Source organism: Mytilus californianus, unplaced genomic scaffold, assembly GCF_021869535.1.
Source record: "Mytilus californianus isolate M0D057914Y unplaced genomic scaffold, xbMytCali1.0.p SCAF_4, whole genome shotgun sequence".
In the NCBI taxonomy this organism is placed as follows: domain Eukaryota; kingdom Metazoa; phylum Mollusca; class Bivalvia; order Mytilida; family Mytilidae; genus Mytilus; species Mytilus californianus.
In genome coordinates, this window is record NW_026262690.1 from 13,743,395 (window position 1) to 13,751,481 (window position 8,087).

An 8,087-nucleotide genomic window follows, 5' to 3' on the forward strand; every position below is an offset into this window, starting at 1 on the left:
AGGGAATGTTCTCGTGACAAACAATTTTTTTCGACTTCGACTTATTTAAAAAATAAATTTCTTTCAATAATATACAGGAACCAATTTTTTTTTCATGGGTGGAAAATGGGGGTGGGGGTAGGGAATGTTCTCGTGACAAACAATTTTTTTCGACTTCGACTTATTTAAAAAATAAATTTCTTTCAATAATATACAGGAACCAAGATATTTATTTTGAAATTCAAAATAAAACATCCCCCAAAATAGATGAATGATCGGTGTCTTTTTCAACGTGTACATTTGTACGGTATGGGGTTTACTCATTGTTGAAGGCTGTACGGTGACCTATAGTTGTTAATGTCTGTGTCATTTGGTCTCTTGTGGAGAGTTGTCTCATTGGCAAGCATACCACGTCTTCTTATTTTTCTATTGTATCTGCTAGCCAAAAACGGGAAGTTGACAAAAAATATTTTGAAATTATCGATTACAATTCTTTATTTTTTGTTTTATATCCATATTTTTATAGAAATCATTCCTTCGGCAAATTTTGGTGAAATCTAAGCATAGTAACATTCCGAGGCCCTTAAATATTTTAAGATTGGAATAGAAATTACATCAACATGCTCTCATGTGTGTGGCACGTCATGATCACCCATTCAACATTGATGATATTGAATATTATGATGAAAAACAATTATGAATTAGAATAAATGCGAAATAAGCCCAAATAAATATTAACAAAGTATGATACATTTATCCAATTGTTGCCTTGAAATATGAGAAAATATATCACATAATCCATGCGTGATTGTCAGATATTTATAAAATTCATTGTTTCATACGTTATTTTGGGACTTGTGTACTTTGTTGTGAATCACATATTGGACGGGAGACACCTTTAAATTTTAAGTTCTCAACTGTGACCATGAACTTTTGAAGTCCAGTTCCTGCATGTAGTTGAAAATATAAAAACAAATATTTTGTAAACGTGCTCCTATTCAAAATCATTAAGTTGAGTTTTCTACATATTTTAGTTAAAATACAATGTTTTATACCTTTGGTATCAATATACCGTACAGCTAGTAGACAATGTCATAGATATAGAAAGTTCGGTGATTAAGAACCTAACAGTCATCTTTTGTTGGGCATGGTTTTTTTTACGATTTATATTAAAATAAATCGATAACAAGAAACAAGAGCAATTTTTTTTTTAAACTAAATGCCGTGTTTACTTTTACCCCTATTTTCAATGGAAACAAATAATTGTTTACAGAAAATTTACATAAAACCATGCACCCACAAAAGGTGAATGGGAGGTAACTTAGGGATTTACATAAAAGTTGCATAATGCTGATGTCGGGCTGAAACAAGTTCTTTTCTGTCTGGCTTACATATTTTCCTGGTTACTTTGTCTGGATTATAAGCTAAATAAATAACGGTTTTCCCTAAAAATTGAATATAGAGATATCAAATTTGTATATACCTATCACATGGTGCGAGCGTATAGGATTGTGTCTGGGTCAAATGACCAGTGAGCTCCTCAGATGATGCTATCAATTTGCACTTCAAACTGAAGTAAGACCATACAGTATTTACACGTTGTCTGAATCATACGACGTCCTTGCTGATAAGAATATTTTTCTATTTTTGATTTTTTCTATTTTGTCCTTCGATTTATTTATACGCAATTGTAAAAATAGATAACTTTTCTATTTCGAAATAGATTTTTAAAAAGGACCACATATTGGACAAGGGACACCTTTTAAAGTTCTGAACTACGACCATGAACTTATGAGGTCCAGTTCCTGTAGTTAAAAAAAAATATGTGTTAACGTGCTCCTATTCATAACCAATCAGTTGAGTTGGCTTTACGTTTTAGTTAAAAGTAACCAAATATTTATAAATATTTTTCCTCATACGTCTTGTCTTTTCGTCGTTTTTTGTTTTTTGCCATGACATTGTTTTGGATCTATGAGTTTAAATATCTCTTTGGTGTCTTTCGCCTCTCTTTGCTAGTCGACACTGCTGAGAAATGGGCATGTACAGATGATGAACAGAGGTCGACAGGAGACTTTGTAGATAAACAAAGAATGTCTATGATATATTTCAAGTATTGTGAAATCCCACAAAGATATCGTATGAGATAACTGTATAGACAGAAATTAAAAATTATATAGAAATAACAAAATTTATGTCTTGTACTATACTTTATTTTGGAAACTTATTAATCTGATATGACCGTCTCAGTAACGAGGGGATTGTTGTGATCATTCGCCTTCCTCATCTTATTACTTCTATTTTTTACTTTTCTTCTATTCTTTGAAGTTTTTGCATCAGTTTTAGGACAATTTTATTAAGTCAAGTGTAGTGTGTCAATATTCGATCTTCCGAGCATTGACTTACGACGTACAAAGTTATGAATCATTCTTACATATCTTGATTTAATTCAAAAACTTCTGTAGCAGGGGTGTCGGTTTTTAAATGGTACTACGAGCTGTTAATTGTGCAAGTTCTTGTGTTGGCTTTGATTTGGTAAGCCACTGTAGTCACACAAGTTTTTTGACAATCGAAATAACGTTGATATGTATAAATAAGTGATTTTTTTTTTAAATTTTAACTGACACATCTTTGTATGTCAGATTAACTAAAGTAATCCCATCTATCAGTACCAATAAACTATAGACATAGCCTATACTAGTGCATGAATTCATAACTAATACAATAAAGAAAACATAAATCATTTACAAAGAAAGACGAGATGTTTCGCATCAAATAGTTTCCTCATATATTTCTAAAGTCAAAGCCTTGACAGTATGGTAGAATCATTTCAATCAGTAATGAAGCAGATTTTATCTAATATTTTCTTTTCTTAACACTACCAAATATAGAGATTAGTGAAGTCGATACATTTTATTTTTTCTTTAGATATTGTTTAAATATTTCCCAATTCTGAAGCATAGATTCCACTAAATCAGTGTTTACTTGTTTCAAAATGCATGACAAAATTATGGAAGATGGAATATTTGTGTCTAATATTGAATCAGAAATCGGATACGGCAATATCCGAAAGTTCCGATATTTCTATTGGTTATCGATGGGCGTAATGCATTATCCCATTTGTTGGAGAGGTATTCGTTGTTTGTTCACTCATTTAATCCCTGATAAATGGGCGAATCTATCTATATAAAGACATTGCATCAGAACAGGTCATATCTTAAATATCTGTGGTAAAGTGACATTCACCTAAAGGGTAGGACGTTATCAAAGTGTATATAATCATGGTGAGTCAATTTTACGTAAAATAAATTATTATTTTTTCTATTAATTGCCATTCTATTTGTTTAATTTAAATTATTCATTTATATATGTAAAACTTCATTTCTCGAGATAAGTTTAAAAAAAGATTATGTCTATATATGAAATACTACAATTGTTTACGAAGTTTTAAAGATCTTTTGGTTTATAGTTTTCCGTATTCTCCCCTCACAGTACCCTTGTCAGAGCAATATAAGTCCCGAGATTGTCACGCCCCGGAAGCATAATTTGATTGTAAATTACAAGATATATGTTATATGGTTATTTTACCATGGTAGTGACTCACACAGGCAAATATGACACCAGGCCGACGTTTTTCTGTCCAGAACCTCTTAGTTTCGGTGCTGTTAAACGTTTTTTTGTTTCCCAACGTTAAACATCTGTAGCATACAAAGTGAAATCTGGAGCATACCAAGTGAATGTTAATCCAGAAACACATATCTTACTTTATATTACAAACTGATTTCAATACACTGTTATTACATCCGTCTTTTTAAAAGAAAAAAAAATGTAAACGACATCTTGGTCATTTGCTAGATATGAAAAGAATCGTCACCCCTCAATTTTATGCTGAGTGTACGCAACAAATATACAAAACAAATGTTAGTTCATCTAACATAACTTTGGTGTCGGCTATAGATAACTTAAATTTTGATACTGGAGAAAGTTCTCAAATTGTTGAACAATAGATAACATTATTAAAATCTTCCTGAAAGGACAGACAAAAAGAGCAAGACATCTTGTTTTAGTAAGTGTACAACTAAACATTTTACCAAAAGTTAAACTACTGAGAAAAACCAAAAGCTTGATACACATCTGCAAATGAACGAATACTGCTCCGACCTGTCAATTTCTATATAAAATTGTACTCTAAATATGTAATTTTCCTAGATAACAAACAATTAAGAATATGTGACATGATTGCCAATGAGACAAATATCTAAAGACCAAACGGGTAAAGATATGGACAATTTCAGGTCACCGTATTGCGTTCTACAATGGGCAAAACTCATACCGTATAGTAAGCTATTCTTTAAAGGCCGTGGTATGACAAATGTGAAGAATTACAAAAAAAAACCAACAGCGTGATTTGTGTGATTATATTATGTACTATTGTATAATTTTCTGTCGTCTAATAGATTGCGTTCCAATGGCACAATATCTAACACTCTCAATGCGTTTGAAATAGATGGATGAATGTGTCCCACCTGCCTTACTATATATGTTGGTAGATTAATATTTCTGAGTTGTATTTTCTATACCAACCTGTAGCGTTAAGACGAAATGCTTTAAATGAGAATAAGACAGGAAGCAATGAGTTTGACCCGAGGTTTGACCTTGGTTTTGAAATATCGCGAAACACTCCGATGGTGGACAACAATAATGCAAAGCATCATTAATATCCTTCCAGGCGTTCACAAATTCTAAAGCGGACACCACTTTCAGTTTGTATATGATAATTTGAAACTATGTGTATGAACGTGACCTTGCATGTGGACTTTCTATCCTTATTCGCGAAAAAGTCCGAATGTGGACAACAATAATATAAAGCATCATTAATATCCTTCGAAGCGTTTAAAAGTTCGGAATCGGACACAACTTTGTATATTTGTAACTTTGAGTATGACCTTGACCTTGCAGATAAACTTTCCAACCTTATAACCTTTCATTCATATTTTTCAATACAATCAAAAAGCATGGACAGAAGGAGTGATTCATGATATATATCTCCGAACTTCGGCATACAACGTTTCTAAGTCAATGAGCTGAGTCGAGTCAGTAGGAAGATGTTATACACTAGTGACTACCCAGATACATTTGGACTCAAAACCAAGCAATCTTTGCTCTTGCTCATGAATACCGCTTGTTTTACGGAAAAAGCAAATATCTTTTGTTTGACCCGGCCAGGGATTCGAACTTAAGAGACCTTACGGGGTGGTAGATTCTAATAGACTATTGAGTATTGAATTATATATACTAAAAATTTTAAGCTTTAAATAATTTAGACAATTATGTGTGTTCATCTAAATTCAGTTCTGGAAGATTGACTAATTAATGCTTTGTAAATTATTTGTATTTTTAATGTCTTGTCTATATATTCAATGTTGGTATGATAGAGGATGTATCCCTGTTCATTCGATAATTCGTAACTGTTTTCAAAAACAAGTTGCAATTAAGGTTCATCTATACACTTGAACAAAATGGCTGTGTTTACACCATGAAATTTTCTCTGAGTACAGACAAAACTGTGTAATTTTAAAAGTTTTAATGCCTGGCAGCACCTAGATAAATTAATGTTACATCCAATTTATGTTATAAAAAGTTAAAACACTTTATGGATTTTGATGAACATTTTCTTTACTTGTCACAGAAGATGGTGAAATAGACAAACACCCGAGTTTTCTTTGATACAGTCCACTCATTTACACTATTTAAATCACCTTTGTTGTGAGTAGATTTCTATTGTTCCTCTATTGTCCATATCAATCAATATGATACAATACAATCATTACCTGAGGGGGGCCATCTCAAAGATTTCACATGACTTTGTTTATTTTTACACCACCTGTGGCAAGGAAAGAAAATGTTTAGCAAAATCCACAAAAGTTTTTTTCTTTTTAAAACACAAAATGAATACAACTTGTATATATCTAGGTGCTGCCAGGATTTAAAACTATAAGAATTACACAGTTTTGTCTGCATTCAGAGAAAATTTCATGGTGTAAACACAGCCATTATTGTGGAAGTGTATAGATGAACCTTAAAACTGGTAGATTATATGTGCGATGCAACATTAAAAACTTAATGATCTATTTGAAATAAATAATTACTTGACAAAATTTGAATATCAGACTTTTGTAAAGTATATTCAAAGCAAGATCGAATAGCTAAAAAGAATAAGTTGATTCACATTGTTCAGGTGACCACATTTCTACCAGATATTAAATATTTATCACCAAAATTATAAATTCACTGCATTGTTTTGGTTTTGCAACAGACGATATGAAACACGGTTTACCTCTTATCTGAAGTGAATTGTCAACACTGTTCTCACGAGTCGAACACGCCGTGAGGTTATTGGTAGGATGGACTGTTTAGTTGTCCCAAGAATTTTGATAATATTTGCATTTCTTGTCAGTAAATTGTCTCATATTTTGTCATCAGTAGAACACGTGATACTGAGTAAACACTTACGAGTGGACATTAAACTCCATTATGGTAAAACAAGAAATTAATCGAACAAATCGTACTTATTAGAATCGTCTCTATTTGTTTTATGATTTGGATAACATTTCAGATTGTGAATAATTATGTATTGATACTATAATAAAGCTAAGTCGACATCCGTTTTGGAATTCTGTTTGTTTAATTAGCCATTGTCTAAAAGACATCTCAGAAAAGAGACTTCCGTTACTGAGGAATTAAAGCTAAACAAGGTGTCTACAGAAGTAATGAAATTTCCTATCGTAAAAGCCTTTATGATCTTTCGCTTTTAACACGTAGGCAGACTTTGCTTTCTGATCATTCATTTTTTGTTATTAGTTACGGAAACATAAAAAATGACAAAAATTAACAAAGAAAGTGAGTAACCATCTTGAATTAGCTCGGTTTTTTATGAACATTTTTAATAACTTTTTTGTATATACCTTTCAGAATCTTCAACTATATATACATATTTTATTTTTCTAATTTCATTTCAGTTAAAAGTATCGTGTTTAGAGATATGGACTATTTTATTTTTGGCAGTAATAGTGACATTTGTGTCTAGTCATCCTACACGCTCGTCGTTGAAAGAAACATCCGGACGAGGCCTTTCATCCAATAGTCAATCATCCGAACAGGCACTTTCACAAAGAAATGAAGTAGTTTTTTCAACAAAAGTGAAAAGATCTGTGTCTAGTAAATTACAAACTACAAGATGTCTAGTGGACGAAACTTATAACGCTATATGTTACTTTTGTGGCAGATTTTATGACAGTATTGAGGTGTATGACCAGTGTTGTAAGGCCGAGGACGATGTTTTAGAGCAATTTTGTATACAAGTGTATAGCTGATGATAACAAAGGCACTGAATTAATACTTCAGAGAAAAAACATATCAGATTTAACCAAAGAGCTCGAATATTTCTCAAGAATCTCAAAGGAAATGCATGTCCATCCACGTTTGCGAAGATTTATTACACATTTTTATTTTGAATGAATGAAATGAATGTGTCGTGTCTATTATTGAATGAGTGGAAGAAACACGAGAATGGCTTTTTTGATTTTCAGGAACAACTTTATTTTATTGTTTTCAGAACTGTTATTTGAGATTTGTATTTTTGTTGAAATAAACTATATCCAATATTTTTGTCCAGATAAATGAAAACTACATTTTCGATACTTGTTTCTGTCAACCTATAAGTACAGAATTAAGCATTTACAAAATATAAATAAGCATTAAATTTGGCTATGAACTTGCTTCAGTAACTGAGAATACTCTTAGATCGGTACTTTGTGGCTTTTGTCTCTTTGACAAATTGTCAGTTGTTTTATGCTTCGTGCCCATCTGATGAATCAAGCCAAATGATCTTAACAGTTTGTACTGTGCTGTCTCACCTTGTCCAATGTTAGGGTATGTTAACCTTGCTACAACCTTTATGTACCTGTCCCAAGTTAGGAACCTGGTGTTATTCAGTGAATTTCGTTGGCTGTTGTCTGTCATATTTGTTTTTCGTTTTAAGCTTTAAGCATAAAATCAGACCGTTTGTTTTCTCTTCTTAATTGTTTCACATTTTGTCATGCCGGGGCCTT

The 8,087-nt window shown here is 32.1% G+C and overlaps 1 long non-coding RNA gene across 1 annotated transcript; it reads left to right on the forward strand.

The window, feature by feature from the left end:
• The first annotated feature begins 3,179 nt into the window (after positions 1–3,179).
• On the forward strand, positions 3,180–7,671 carry LOC127737506 (uncharacterized). The gene is made up of 2 exons (XR_007999604.1): positions 3,180–3,260; positions 6,996–7,671. It is a non-coding gene; the product is annotated as an uncharacterized LOC127737506 (long non-coding RNA).
• Positions 7,672–8,087: the final 416 nt, after the last annotated feature.